This window comes from Neodiprion lecontei, chromosome 7 (genome assembly GCF_021901455.1).
Source record: "Neodiprion lecontei isolate iyNeoLeco1 chromosome 7, iyNeoLeco1.1, whole genome shotgun sequence".
Taxonomy (NCBI): domain Eukaryota; kingdom Metazoa; phylum Arthropoda; class Insecta; order Hymenoptera; family Diprionidae; genus Neodiprion; species Neodiprion lecontei.
In genome coordinates, this window is record NC_060266.1 from 3,558,181 (window position 1) to 3,574,942 (window position 16,762).

Consider the following 16,762-nt stretch of genomic DNA (forward strand, 5'->3'; position numbering starts at 1 on the left):
TATCAATGAAATATTGACAACTGATTATAATTCCATGCGAAATACTGAATTTTTTATTTATTCATCTTTATTAACATTATACCTGTTGTCAATAATGCGAAAAATATTATAGCTCTGATTTTAATCGTCGTATGTATATATATATAGTGTATTTTTGCAATAAAAATGGAATTGTTTTCCTTCACTGCGTTATTGTAAATATGGAATCAAGTGAAATTCAAGATAATATTTTCTTAACTCTTTATCGTAACATTAAATTTAAAACAATACCCATCATTCTACGAAAGAAGAATTCATCCATTCGTATGAAATTTCACTCGATTACGGAGAACAATATCTTTCTTCTTACCGTTTAAAATTACACACTCCTATCAGACAAACAATTCAAACCAACTGGAAAAAATCGTTCGAGGTTTTAAACAGGGCTATTTTAATGAAAAATAAACCGGTGAAATTATAATAGAACAACCCGGGCAATAATTTACGGTCACAATTTTCATAATTTTATTTCTTACAATTCTCATAACTGCGTATTTCAATTTTAATTTCCCTTTCGACCGAATTCTTGCGACTCGAGCTCCCGTATTTAAGGTCACGGATTTACCTCCGCCTGTATTCCGGCGGTAATGTAATGTTGTGGTCTGCAGACGGCAGCTGCAGAGCCGGTAATTTTTACTCCGTGGATCCACTACTGATTACATAAATAATTCAACGACCGCTGCACGCCGTATATATAATACATGTATATATATATAAATCTATGTACATTATGCGTACGGTAAACGCGTGTATGTCCTACGGATATCGACAAGCTTCGTGGCTCGTTATTAAATGCCTAACGATCCGTCAATCAGTAATCAGATTTTCTACCTACCCGCACCGTCCAAATTTTACCCATAATATATGCCAAGTTCTAACGATTTTGCATATTGGGTAAGCATCGTAATATATTATGCGCTGATATATTTATCATAATGTAAATCGAATCCCAATTTTTTTTTACCCATCCCTTCACGTCGCGCACAGAATCAGTTTTTCTCTCTCGTTTTTTTCTTTATTTTTTTTTTTTGTTAACGTATTATTTTTTCATATTTTTTGCATATTTCGTTCGTTGCTTTTTCATTTCACAGAACCGTTTTCTTTTATCTACGTATATATATATATATATATGGGTAATTCCATGGCCCTCACCATTTTTCATTTTGTTCAAATCGTTTTTTGCAATTATCCCAATTTCAAACCAGTGTCTTGAATTTTTTTCGATTATTTCAATGAACTGGTAAATTACTTATAAATATTGAAAGTGATTTTGAAAAGGACTTTTTTTAAAATTCCCATTCCTCGTATCAACATACTTTTGGCCTGAAGTAATTTCTGATTTAGCATTTTACCCGTTCCTTAATAACGTCTTCTCATTTTGCAGCACGTATTCCGGTCGTTCTTTGATTCTTTTTCTTTTTCATTTTTTTTTTTTTTTTTTTTACCGTCTCTTTATTTCGGCAGAAATTATTTTCATCGGAAAAGCTGAGAGTTGTGAGGAAACGTGGAAGGATGAGAGCGCTTTTAATCCGAAAACGGGGTGGTTGGAGCACAGGGCGTAATTCGATGAGAAACGATGAGGAGGATTCGAGACAATGGGAATCAGCTTCCGCCCACGGTTTCATATAATTACCAGAGTTTCTCCTTTCGAATAATTACCTGTCGGTTTTCAAATTCTCCAGCTCTATTTCTGGTCTTGATACGCTCGGTTTCATAATTCATTTCGATCAGTTTAAGTTCATGTAAGTTTTAGATTTTCAGCTCACGAGACTGAGCTTTGTAAATTTTCAAAAATATCCATCGTTAGTGAAACCGAGGATTGAATGTGAAAAAGAAATTTCTGCTCCTTGACAATTTTCTTTATACGAGTAATTCGTTATTATTCATCAAAGATTTCACTCTTCTTCATTTCGATTTGGAATTTCATCTTTTATTCACTTCTTTCATTTCATTTTCTTCAATTAATTTTAATTCATATTTCTTATTTATTCACAAACGAAACGAGAGCTTGCGGGTTGAATCAGACTGAAAACGAGAAGAGAAAAATTTTTCTGCATCGAATGACGAACGAACTCAGACTTTTATCTTCAATTCCAGAATCGGAAGAATCTACGATTACTAATCGATCAGTGATCTATGTTTTCTTTTCAATTATTCAATTCTCATATTTCTGTTAACGGTTGAAAAGTAAAAAAATATATATATGGATTAAAAATCCATCACTCTTTTACGATCAATCTAAAATTCACGTTTTTCGAATTCGATGTACCGATTAACTTCTCGAACTGTTAACAAAATTATACTTGAAGTGAATGAAATTCCGTAACAAATCGACAAAATTTATTATTTCAAAAACTACAGTTAAATGTATGTATATATATATACCGAATCCAGGTGGGTGTATAAAAATACATAAAGATAACGTGTATTTGAAAGCACTGTTTTCCATTGTTTTCGCCTCTTTTTAGAAATAACAACTTTACCAAACTACGATATGTATACGTTCGAAACTATCGTCGTTTATAAATATGTATATATGTAATGTGTAGGTATATATGTTTTGAGAGAGAAAGAGAGAGAGAGAGAGAGAGAGATGCAGCGAGTATATGAGCTAACGTGTGCTGATCGTTTGCAGAGCAACAGCTGTAAATGCGGTTTATAGCTTGGAAATTCGTAACTTTCTGAAACGAACGCGATTCCCCGGCGAGTTTCAAGCCACGTTGTTCCCCACCATCAAGTCGTAAAATGAACGCTGCACGGTATAATGTTCGATAGTATAATAGCAACGCAATCAAGTCAGTACGGCGTCGCTGCCTGGATACGTGTGTACATTTATATTATACAAAACTGATTTGATCAGAAACGCGAGAGAGTTACGTGATCGCTAAAATATCCACACGCACCTAATTCATTACGGAGAGAATTACAATTGATACGGGAGTTGGAAAATGTGAAGAACAAAAAGAAAAAAAAAAGAATGAAAAAGAAAATAACAGTATTTATTATACGATTTGGAAATTTTTTCGAAAAGCTTGACGAAGCGTTTGCTTTCTTTTTCTTCTTTCAATCCGTATTTCTTTTTTTATTCCCTTATCTAATCGATATTACTGATTTCTAATCATATAAGCTTTGGCTGAATTATTCAATACGATTCTCAAAAACATAATGAGAAATTAGAAAACAGCTCATTACTTAATTACACGTATGTACTTACTGTATATAGGTTTTTTATTTTATTTAACTCTTGGACTCCGCTTTGCTTTCTTTTCTTTGAAATTTCGAAACATGTTTTTATTTTTCTCGAAGAATAATTTCGATAAAAAAAAAAAATAAATAAATAAAAAGATTGAACGAAAGTTTCTCCCAGCTTTTGCGAGCGGCGAACAAGAAAAACAAAAATGAATTGATAACCCTGGTGAAGTTTTTACGTGAGAAAAATATATCGTGTCTCTGAAAAAATAATCTTCTATGCATTTTCGAAAAAGAAAAAGCTCTCAGACCTTTGTGTTCTTTTTTTTTTTTTTTTTTTTTTTTTATCAACAGAGCGTTAGAAAATTCTGCATTTCAACGAACGATTTTTCTTCCCCGTTCGCTCGCAGAAAGTACGATAAATTGCTTCTTATTCAAACTGTGCAGTGTACATGGGTAAATGGGATGATCCTTGAAAATGGAGAAGCTGCGTGCCGGAAGAATATGGAGAATCCGTAATCCTGAGCTTTTTTCGCTGCCCGGAAACTAAGAGTGTGATTTGAAATTACTGAAACTCAGTTTTCAAATTTATTTTTTTTTTCTTCTCCGCGAATCGCGCGAATTTTCTTGCCGATTTTTGAGAAAACTTTTAGATTTCCGGGTGACAAATTAGTCGTTAAAAATCTTCGTTGAAATCTAGGTTTGAAAAATTCAAAGGATAAATGAACAATATTGTAGCCTGACTGAAACGAGGATAATAAAAATTTCCAAGTTATACGCAGGTGTAAAATTCTTACAACTCTGACTCTTTCTCGATCGAGAAATAAAAACGTTGCGTTACTACGTTCCGTAACGATATTTCCGGGTGAAGCTCTGAGCAAGGATTACAGATGTGTGTTAGTTTCTTTTCAAATCAATAAAACGCTGTAATCAACAACCTCCCGTCTCTTTCGTTCTGTATATTTTTCTTGCACCGCTCAGTGCTCGTAATATTTTATTTCGACCATAAAATACTTTGGCTTCCATTATTCGGTTACAGTAATTCAAAAATTCACTTCAACAGATTATTTCTAGAATTTTAAAACTTGCTCTACACGCAGTTTCCAGGGATTCATTGTTTCGAAAATTTCTACCGTAAGAATTCAATTTTATAACACATGCAAACATACGACTGATTATTGTTACATGATTTTCAATTTTAGATTCAAATTTATATTTTTTTTTTTTTTTTTTTATTCACTTGAATATTTTGAAGAAGGTTTCGTTGTGGACAATTTCAGAAATAGATCGAAATCATGGATTAATAGACAAAGAAAAAAGGGTCGAGTTTTGTGACGTATTATTTTGGGCGGGTCTGTTTAAACGAAGTATTTCTTACATGGGGGTGTAAAAAAATTGTCAAAAAAACGCGACCCTATTTTTTAAATGGCCCCTTTCAATTATCCTTGTTCTTTTATAATTTTTTTTTTTTCTCATCAAATGCAATTCTCATCATTTTCAAAGTCCCGAAATCGTCATCAAACGCCTTTCAATCAGTGATCCGAGTAACCTGATTTTGTAACGTCTACAATAAGCCGACTCATCGCTTCCGAATGTTAATTGTAAGAGAGCGTTGAATTAGGGATTAATTAGCTGCGGACCGTCATTCGTTTGCGAGAGAGAGAAAGAGAGAGAGCGAGAGAGAGAGAAGCGAGCTACACGGAATTTCGCGTTTATTTTATTCGCAAATTAGGTACCTTTGTGTTTAAATGTACTTAACGTGGCTGCTGAGCGTATTATAGGTGTACGTACATATATGTATAAAAGCTTGCGAACGCACACGTTCGAGTCTCGCAAAGCTCTCAATACCTTCCTCCATTCAGCTCCGTTGAATGGACGCAATTTCTGCACTGAATGAGACCTGAAAGTCGGCTCCTTTTCCTGCAAGATCCGGAAGGATTTACGCACAAAATAGCATTAAGACCGGTACACATGCACTCATTACAGTCTGCATCCTTGAATAATATAATATCTACTCGCGTAAGAAAAATTTTCCCGAACGAATTAAATTCAGAGCTACGTTTTTTTTTTTTTTTTTCTGTTTTTCTTTTCTTCTTCTCGTTCTCTTTTCCACAGTTTATATTTTCAGTACATTTTTCACCAAGTTTCTTTGCGGTAAGTAAATTTCAATAGCGATTCAATTTCTCGGACGATCGAACCGATAACTCGGTACGGCATTTTAATTATTGTTCGGTAACACAGAGATTTATTCTCACCGAGAAGCATTATTATAATAATACCCTCTCAATTTCCAGGCTCAAACGAGCCGTGAAGAAGAACGTGATTTTCCATCGATTATAATATTCGTACAGTGTTATTTTCACCGGCTAAAAGTTGGCGAACCGGCTCCTTTATTAGCACCGGAGTTTGAGTGGTTCATTAATTTTCTTGAAAAGCGTCTTAAACAACTTAACGAACTGTTAATAGAGAGATCATTAACTCCTTCGAAGAGGTGCAGCGCAGATCTCGTTCCTCGGTTACTGGAGAGCCAATTTTTCCTCCACCGCTCCCACAATTTTCCAACACACACATTAATAATTTAGAACGAAAATAGCGGCTGCAAACCTTCAGCTTTATAATATATTCCAATTTTTAGACTCCGCGATCGATGCAAAAGTTTCAAATCCTTAAACCGAGGAAAAAGCTTGCGGGCTTTACTAAAATCAATCTTTGATTATTTGTCTATTTCTCGTACAGATATTTTCGACTTCGAGGTGAATTATTTCCGGCAACGCTTTTATCGTTTTCGGGATATTTCGTCCTGGAATATCGTACTTTAAGGTTGGAACCTGCACTTTCTGCACGCGGTACCTACTCGTGTTAAATATCTATACCTATGCAAAGCTTTCTAGCTGAGTAACGTCGTCGTGCAGTTCTTACAGTTAAAAAGTTGCTAATTCTTTAAAGTAATTTAAAGTTCGAGCTTTAAACTGGATACAAGCAGCCGGGTATGGCTAGGAGAACGGTACGTATATGTATAAGTAGTTACAGCATTACCTGGATTACACGTTAATTTGTTAATGTCATCCTCTGTCATTTACTCGGGAATAGAGGAATATTCAGAGAGTCTGAAATCCAGAGCTGCAGGATTTTTCACATTCTCAAAGATACCGTTTGTAAGAACTTTATTCAATCTTTCTCTTTCGAAACCGGTTCCTCAAGATAAAAATAAAACCATCTCCAACTTTCGGACACGTTTTGTCATTTACACGTAAATTTTCCATAAAATTTCAGCAGCTAAAAATTTGTACGCAACAAAGGTAAAAAACTTTGTATCCTGGATTAGAAAAATTTTATTTCACGCACGAGTGCGGGAATGTGCTTCTCTTCGCACTAGGTTAGAAAAAATAACATTCCCAACACTATTTTTCCTAACAATTGCGCAATCTACTATAAAAATCTCATTTTTCGGTATCAATCGTCAATCTTTCCATATCTTATTAATTCTTTTTTCACATTCTTCGTAGAATGAAACTTAATTAGTCTAAACTCGTTCGTATAAATGTCCGATGAGAAGTTTTTGAAACATTCGAAATTGCGGTTAAGTTGAACAAGTGTTATCAGCCCCTGAATCGAAAATAAAGTTACTTTTCTTACCGATTGGCTTCATCTTCATTTCTGTCTTCAATCTATCTCGTTCTGACTTTTCGCCGAGTTATATATCTATCTTGATTAAAAGTAACTGTTATTACCTCATTAACGGGGTTGCCTTGGCGAGTTTGAAATTCAGGGCGCCCTTCGAGCGAGATGAAAATGAAGCTCGATCGGCGGAAGCGTATTTTATCCGATGAAGAGAGAAGCCGGAGCACAATATATATATATATATATATATGTGTGTGTGTATATATAATATAAATGTATATATGTATATATGTGTGCTCGTGCGTTCATCCATCCATCCTTTTAAACGCAGGGTCTAAATTAATCTCTCAAATGGTCGTAATTCATTTAAGCGCTAGCCAGTTTCAGGGATTTTTCAAGGGTCCATAAAACCGACTCGATGTATAATAGCCGGTCTCTCATTCCACCCCAAACTCGGGGTGAAACCCTCCATTAGTATCTTTAAATTGAGTCTTGTAACTGCCTACTACCTAATTTTCAGACCCCTTCACCGATGTGCCAAATATTGCAGACCCTCGATCGTCGAATGTGTCGTTTTACATCGTTGGTGAAAAATGATTTCAAATAATTTTTTCATCATTTTTACAGCCAATGGTCAGAGATGTACCCGTAAGAAGATTCAAAGTGGTTTGAATCAAATTTACGAAATATTAAAACAAGGACTCGTGACGAATTTTTCGCATACGATTTATTCCATTTCTTAAAACAATTTCGCACGGTGAAAAAGCACGAAAAGAAAATAGACAAACCCGGAATTGTCGATTTTTTTTTTCGTACGAATAGTCTTCTGGTCACTAAATGAAACTATTCCGATATTCTGATTTTGGCGAAACTACAAATTGAAATCTATGTTTAATGAAAGAAAGCAGTGTTCAAAAATTGCAATCATCGGTTAAATAGTTACTCGTACCACGTTTTTGTTTAATTCTATGAGTTTTTGTTTTGGAATCGTTATTTTTATAATAACTTATGGAATTTTTTCGACAACTATAACGAGATATGAAATTTTATTCCTCTCTGTATTCCACTATTTCCGATCTTCTTCTTACCCGTATCTCGAATTTCATTCCCGGCGAACCGTCAGCTGACAATATTGCAGGGTAAAGTGGACTTCCGGTTGGGACCAGAGCTGCGGCCGCAATACCACCCAGAATGGAATGTCCCGGGTTCGCGTGATGGGACGCCATTCCCAGAAACGTCTATCACACGGCACAAACGGAAATGCCGAACTGTTTCTATATAATCCTCTCGCGTTTTCAAACGGCCGGAAAAACCGTGCAAAAATAATATCTATTACTATTATTCATATCGTGCATAAAATGTAACATCACGCGGCTAGTGTCGATCATAATATTGGGTTCAAGAATAATCGAGCTCGTTTTTCAAAATATGCCAAAAACTGATTTTGCCTACATGCAAAAAAAAAAAAAAATTTCTCTCTTCCAGAATTTACGGACTTGCAAAGTCGATAGATATTCTTTCACGGAGTATTTTATGAATATATCAGAGATAATCTACAAAGGAAAGTATACTGTCAAAAATATTCTTTACGATCGATTTTTGCGATATTTGAATAATTTTACTACACAGAGTCAAATTTTCACAATTTCGAAATCTTTCGATCCCTCTGTGAACGAGAAAGTTTCTTTGTTTTTTGTTTATTTATTTTTATTTTTTTCGAAACGTCAAAATAATTGTGCGAAGAATAAAGTATGTAATGGAAAATAGAATTGGAGAAAAAAATTAAACTATGCGCGCAGAAATTGCGACGGGGTAAAAAATTAAATAAAAAAATATATATATATATACGACGCGATTAGTTTTTCGCGATCTTTTGACACACACTCAAACGTATGAATATCCGTTCTGCACGCAAGCTCCGAGTGACGAATAGGGTGAGCTTGAGATGTGCGTTTTCCGCTTATAACCGAGGCCACGGCCACATGGCTGTACCTACTACGTAGGTATACGAGTATAATATGATGTAATAACGCGTCCTTATTTTTCGGGAGAATCGATGACCCCGTAAAATTGGTAATTGAGTGAAGCGGCGCAGGGTTGGAACAGAGGAACGAGAGAGTGGGAGAGAGAGAGCGAGAGAGAGAGAGAGAGAGAGAGAGAGAGAGAGTGAGGGAGGGAATTTGTGCGTGAGTCTTCGTATATTGGGTGTGGATAGCACACGCCATCCCTCGAGTTTCCGCTACGGCCATTTCGTGGAGCGTGGATGGATACGTGTATGGCCTATTCCGCGACAAACCCTGACCGTCTTGAATTCGATTTAAAATTTTTTTCAAATATTTTTTATACCAGCTAGTGCGACGTTAAATGTGTTTTTTATTTTTTTTTTTATTTTTTTTTGCATGCAAACCGTAGGATGAAAAACCGTCTAGAATGATTTTTTTCGCATAATAATAACGAGGAGAATTTCTGCTGTGGAATGAATTTACTATTTTATTTTTGTTTAGTTGTATAGAATTTTTTTTTTAATTATTAACTAATATCTATGTTGATGATATTTGAAATTTACGAACTTTACGTGACTGATTCACAATACTTTTTTGATAGATCGACAAATAATTTCATAAGCTTTGTAAACTTGGGTGAAAAGATCCTAAAGCATAAATACGGTATTAAAATAGCGATAAACAGTGTTGTACGATTTAGCCGGCCTAGTCAGACAAGACATTCAACTTGGCTAATCAGCTGAAAGTCTGCTGGCTGAAGCAATTAGACGTCAAAAAAAGTTAACCGGTTAACAGGCTGAGCCTGCCAAAATAGCTAATCAGCCAATTCGAACCGGCCAAACTTAGAAATGCAGAAAATAAACAAGCAATTGAATTTTGCACCTTTTGGATTCGAACTTCTAATCAAAATACCACATAAACACCCGTTTTTCACTGGATTAGAGAAGTTTCTGAGCGAATCCAATTATAATGTTACCGAATAATATACTAACTACAGTTGGGAAATAATACGTATTAAATCATTAGAAAATATGCAGAGTTTAATAAATGACTTTAAAACGTTGATCCAAACAAGTAAAACGATTTTACGAACGTTGATATTTATTCTTAGCTCAGCTGGTTATTAGCGATTGACCAACTTTTTAGGCACCTTGGGCAATTGGATGACAATAATTCTGTAAAGTGAATATAATAAAATTAACTCCATTTGCAGGCTCGAATCTGAAAGGTAAAAAATTCATTTGCTTGATGATTTTGTACATTTTTAGGTTTGGCCGCTTGAAATTAGCTGATTAACTAATCTTGGCCGGCTATTTGTCTTCTCTTTTTTTTTCGCTCGAGAAATAAACGATTCTTATTCAGAAACAGGATTTAAAAAAGAAATTTGACCAAAAAATCACGAGAGTCTTAGAACTGAATGATTAGTGGACTTTGAACGGAATCGCCCATATGTATAACATACTTGCGTGTAAACAATTGCCATCGCATGGTTTTCCTCGAATCGATGTCTGGCTTAGGCCTCCACCTTATCCTTCGTCCTGTTCCAGTTCTCACCTGAAACCAACTTTGCTCCCTTACAGTCTGGTTCGAGTTGTTCAAGGCGATTAACGGCTTAACGATCCTCCTCTTCGGACCGCATATTGAAACCCATTCAAATCTGGATCGATATTCTCAAAGATCCCGATCTGCACTTTCTCAAGGATCGTACCCTTCCGATACAGGTGAATTCATCACGGCGACCATATTCGTGCTCAAAAAATCTGTGAAACTCAAAAACAATCGTCTGTCAAGTTTCTGAATTTTGAAAACATGTTTTCACGGAAACAGAACGATTTTTGAATAAACTTCCGTACTTCACAAGGAGTCGGAAAAATGTCTGAAAAGTTTCTTATTTTTCCGTAGTGACGATAATATCACATTCTTAGAAAAATATTCAAAAAATTGATACAAGTTATAATAACTTTATACTCCATCAAGTTTTTTGATTTTTTGCATAGTTCAAGTTTTCATCAAGTTTTTTCACCGACAAAAAAACTCCTCGAACAGAGGATCCTAATTGAAACCTGATGAGAACATTTTTGAAACCGTTGATCTCTGCTCGATGAATTCCAAAACGACGGTACTTTTCAAAATCAGAGTCGAGAAATTTGAGGTTCGAACTAAAAGCGGAGAATCAGCATTTTCTTTCCTTCACCCTTCAATGCTGCTTGCGCTCACCCTATAAGGTTGATAAATTTGTTCAACAGGAAGCAGCGTTCAGTGGTTGGAAAAAGTCGGGAATAAGTGAAGACGGCTTTTGGACCACAGCCAGAAAACCCAACGAGCCTAATAACAAGGCGTGAATTTAATGTGATTCCTTAAAGATTTGACACCCGTGGAGCGGTTCAGTTTGCCGAGCCGTGAACGATTAAAGTTCGGATTACTCTCCGACTTCTTTTTTCGCGCTAATTTTTTATCCCACTGTATTCGTTCAAGCGTCGTAAATATTTTTTTCCCATCATTTTATACGTGTGCTTTATTATCTGTGCTAAATATTAATATTTAGAGGTCGCTTTTTTTTTCATCTGGAATTTTGCAGCTCACAAACCAATTTTAATGCGATTAAAATTTTTTTATCCAATACATGAAATGAAAAATTTTAAACTACAATGTTTGAAAAGGAATTTACCATTAAAGGCAGAATAGATATCATTGAAAGCAGAGCTTTACAAATTAAAAATTGTTAACAGACTTCTTTCCTCATAGAAAATCGCAAAACTATAGAATTTTTAAGAAAAATTCGAGGATATTCGGTAATATGTTTTAAAATTTTGCCATGAACTAAAAAAAAAAAAATTAGTCGATTTTACTATAAATTGAAATTTGAGCTTGAATAACTTTGGAAGGCGTCAATTTATCAAAAAAATGATAAGAGACACTTTTTGTAGAGCGTTAAACTTTTCATAAAAATATGTACGAGTCAGTTGGATTTGTTTCTTGGTTTGTTAGCTACAAAATTCTAAATAAAACAAAACATTTCCAATGCTATTTAAATGGAAAATAGAAATTTGCGATGAGCGACCTTTTTTTTTATATATATTTATATTATAACGTATACACGGAAAGTGCCAGCATGTTTGCAATTATACTATCGATACATCTTTTTCTTCCTACCTCGATATTCGAGGTTCTAATTGGCAATGAAGTCAAATTGCAGAACGGTTTCATATCGAGGGCAATTTTAATTAGCTAATGGCTTCTGCGGTAGGTCCAAGTGAAAAAAAATTAGGGGGTGAAAAAATGAAATAATGAAAAATAAACAAAAAACGAACTGAATAGAAAAGAGAAGAGAAAACAAAAAAAAACCTGGAATGAGATTTATCCAATAATTTGAAACTGTACGTATAATACGGAGCGCGGTGAAAATGGTTTTTCCCGTTTACGTAACCGACTGGACTAATTAAGTAAATTGACGGCTGTCTGCGTAGTATCGCTGCTCGGTCATCGAAAGTCGATATTCATCCGCTCTTGGCGATATTTTTCATCCCTCGTTTATGCATCGTATTAGAATATTCGCTCGACGTTCGAATTAATAAATTTGCATTTCCCGTATTATCTCACTCTCAGATTTTTCTCTTATTAATAGAAAGTTATACTATTTTCAAGACGGTTTAAGATCGGTTTAAGTATGCAAATATGCAGAACGTGGTCGATATCCGCAAATCTGGTCGTGTGGAATGGATTTTACATCGTCGGCATCGATTTTTTTTTTGTTTTTTAAGTCAAGATGAGAATTGTAACGTGTGTTTTCAAAATTCTATATAACTATACATCGCTCCAATTTCCTGAAGTCTGTAAAAATTATTGTTTTTTTTTTTTCTTAGGTGATCTATTCCAAATGAAGATCGTTCATTTACTTATTTTTGTCAGAATATTACGACTCAAATTATTTAACTGATTCGTTTTTTATACACCTTAGTATACAATCTTGGTTTTCAATTTTTACAATTTTCTCGAGATATATCGTGTATTAAATAATTTACAATCAAAATTTTCTGACAAATCAATTGCCGTCATTTATTTTGTACGAAAGTATAATTCAGATTCATAAATGAAACCTTCGTAGGTGTGTAAGCGAAATCGTAGGAATAATGTAACACGGGGAAACTTATCGAGCGGGACAATTATACGAGGAGAGTAAAAATCGGAGCGTGTTGCAGGTGGGTAACACGGCTCTTGGTGCCGAGAAGGAGGAGCAGGAGAAAAAGGGGGAAACCGGAGGGTAGAAAGCGTCGATAAGCATTATCTTGACGATGGTTTATGGATAGAAACAATAACGGCAAGGCTCGCGTGCCGCCTTGAATCCATGAACACTGCAGGCAGGTACCTACATGCTATCACGCACACGTCCGGGTGGTCCTCCCGGTGTTTTCCTGCCTTAGAATTTAGATACCCACGACGAACGATTTTTATCAAATTCCGACTCACTGCTCGCAAATTCTCCGAATAAAAGGTTGCCGACTTCGATTTTTGTTCCACGACAACGGAGAGAGAATCGCTGATAAAACGTGAAAGACAAAAATCGTAAGTTCGCTGGATCAATTTCGAAGCCCGTTACACGATAACGAAAATCGAAGAAGGATCGAGGATAGAAAATTCACTCATTGTCAAATTGGACAAGTTTGTTGATATTCAATCATATTTCCTAAGAATTTAAACTTTTGCGTTGCTGATTATACACTTTAATTGACATTTATTCAATTTAAAACGGTGTATTGTCTGCCTTTTTTTATTCAACGTCAATGATTCGGTATATTTTTTATTATTTTTTCTTAGAATAAATTCAGTGAGTCGAATCTGAAGAAATGAATTTTCATATCGAGTAAATTCTTTGTAAAATAGTTTGTTTTATACAAGAATAGAATTTTTTTTTTTATCAACGAACGATTTTTATCTAATTCTTACTCACTGCCCGGTAAATACTCTGAATAAAATGTTGCCGACTTCGATTTTTGTTCCAGGATAAAGGAGAAAATTACCGATAAGCTTGCAAGACAAAATCATAAGTTCTCTGGATTGATGTCGAAGCCCGTTACACGATAAAGAAAATCGAAGAAGGGTCAGGGATATAAAATTCACCGAGGTAGATTGAATTATTGATATTTAATAACATTTCGTAAGAATTTAACAAATTTTTTATAATTAAATTGGTACTTATTCAATTTGAATCAGTATCTTATTTGCCTTTTTTATTTGATGTAAATGGATCGGTACATATATATATATATTTTTTTTAGAATAAATTCAGTGAGTCAAAACTGAATAAATACATTTGTCAAATCAAGTTAATTCTTTGGAAAATACTTCGTTTTATACAAGAGGAGAAAATTTCCATTCCTGCATTCTGTGAAATTAAAGAGAACTTTGCTTTAGATTATACGAAGGGATTTGAAAGAAAATATGTTTTCACCCTACTTGGACAATTTTTTGTTTTTTTTCTGTAAACTTCTAAATTACATTTTTCTGAATATCATACAAGGAATGAAAGTTTATGACCGGATAATCACTTTTATATTCTGTTTCTTTTTCTAAATCAATTTCTTTCTTCGCGCTTCAAAACTCATTCGAGCTTAATAGCTGGCGATCAGGTTGAAGGGTGCAATAAAAGGTTTTAAGTAGCCTGTTGACACGTGACTTCACATATCGCTGGCAAACAATAACGTTTACTGTTTCCTCTTCAGGAAGACGATCTGGGAAGTGGCGCGGAGGAGTCTGGCTGGTCTGGCGTTCTCACCCCTTGATTTTCCACCCCCTGAGAGAGGGCACCGAAACGTACCAATCTGGAATCCCGGAACGAGAGTGGAGATCCAAACGACTCGTCGTTAATAGCGGAGGACGAGGCTATAACCTTTCAGGAGTTAATTGAGACCGAAACTGCTCCGGCGAACAGGTGGCGCCTTGAACAGCCGGAAAAAAGGCTCGGGGATCCGGAAGTGCGTTTTGCAGTTACTCGCGACTCGCGGATTTCGATTATTATAAGTGAATTGTTGCTACCAAAGAAAAAGAAGAAGTAAAGAAAAAACGCGCGTAACATCGCCTAAAGTGAGAATGTTTGCCTAGTGAAATATGTCGCATTTATTTAATACGATAATCACTACTGTTTCTGTTTAACAGTTTATCTTCCATAAAAAAATGTACTAATTTATATGTAAAATTGTGTTTAATGATATACACGACTTTTGTTCATTGTCAGTGTACGATATTTTTATGTAACTTGATGGACGACCATTGATTATTGTTCTAGATTTAGTACAGTCAAAAATGCGATTATTATTGTCTTAGTTGTATTCTGTATTTTATCATGATTAGTGGTACAATATGTAAGAGTATATGAATTGTAAATTATTGTAGTCACATGAAGTTGATATAAGTATTCATCGCATCTTTGTAATGTGAAAGAATAGAGAAAGTCGAAAAACAGAAGCACTAGGATTTTGATAAATCACTACACTTACGAAGATTCGATATTAAAGATGCGTGTTTCGAAATTATTCTCAATATTCCTTGAGAAAATGCCTAAAAAAATGTATTATTGTTTGCGATGATTTGGGCGATCATTGTTACCCTGACGTTTTCTTCTACCAACAAAACACATATTCGGGAAAACAGCACAAGCCGTATAACTTCAGACGGCAGATAAATCTCATCAAAAGGACTTACAGCTTGAGAATATAAAAATCGCTACGCTCTGGATCTCCTTACTTTCACTGCAAACCTAGATGAGATTTTGTGCAAATTCTTGGGAACATATTATCTTGAGCAATCAATAAAACAATAGATGAATTAGTCAAAGTCGTCAAAATTTTCTACATAAATGTAAAGGGCTTGTTTACTTTTGTTGTCGGGTAGAAAATCTTCCGTCTCGAAATCATTTTGTGTCATTGTTTCTGGATTTCTAACTGAACCACCGGAAACGCGAAAAACACATCTAAAAGTGCCTGAAACCAACAAAAGAAAAATTATGAATCAAAAAACGGAGTGATCGATTTATTCATCATTTATTTCAAAACAGGTTACATCATATACGAATAAAAATACGATAAATATCGTTTTCTGCAGAATGTCATTGTACTTGCACGCAGGCCAAATCACAAACTCTACTGACAAACTACAATGAAAGCTATCTCGTATAACATTTTTCATATTCTGCTTAAGATTATGTATACTGTGAAGATATATATGTAAGATGTTAGGAGGACATATATCAGATTTGTAATGTGATACTTAATTCCTGATTAGAATTTCTTCTTGTCTTCCATCACAATATTAGTTTGTAACTTGTAATAAAGTACACACTGACACCAAAATACTTGTACACTGTAAGGATGAACATGTAAGATGTGAGAAGGACATACCTAAGATTTGTAATCGTCGACATCACATGCAGTCAATCAATGTGTCCCTGTTTTGGAAGAGCTCCTCGGTTTTTCTGCGCTCCTGATACCAGGAGTAATTTTCGCTGAAATACCTCCGATTTACTTATTTCTAATAAGAAGTGGCACGACAATTAGCTATCACATGCCCTGTCAAGCAAGCAGGGATGCCTTTAGTCATACAGCGTCGACGTCATATCTAGTCAATCAATGTGCCCTTGTTTTTAGAATAACTCCTCGGCTCAGATGGGCTCCTGATACCAGGAGTAATTTTCTGCTGAAATTTCTCCGATTTGCTCTATTCTAAGTGGTAGTAATATAAAAGTCAGCGGACACGTGTCCTCCTTATCAAGCAGGTATGCTTCAATCGAAACATAGTCACTTGGACCTTGAGAGTGAGGAATTGAGAGATTCCATCCTCAGCAGCAGGATAGATATCCAAAGATGCGTCTATATTTTGTACGACGTTGATCGACCATTTTACTGTGTATACTTATT

General features: G+C 35.0%; 1 protein-coding gene across 1 annotated transcript in view; it reads left to right on the top strand.

The window, feature by feature from the left end:
- Nucleotides 1–16,184, top strand: part of LOC107225271 (dynein axonemal intermediate chain 3) — a 74,716-nt gene extending 58,532 nt beyond the window's left edge. The window contains exons 13-14 of the mRNA XM_015665682.2: nt 13,853–13,974; nt 14,573–16,184. The gene's annotated coding sequence lies outside the window, so the exon portion shown is untranslated. The remainder of the gene's footprint in view (nt 1–13,852; nt 13,975–14,572) is intronic.
- Nucleotides 16,185–16,762: the final 578 nt, after the last annotated feature.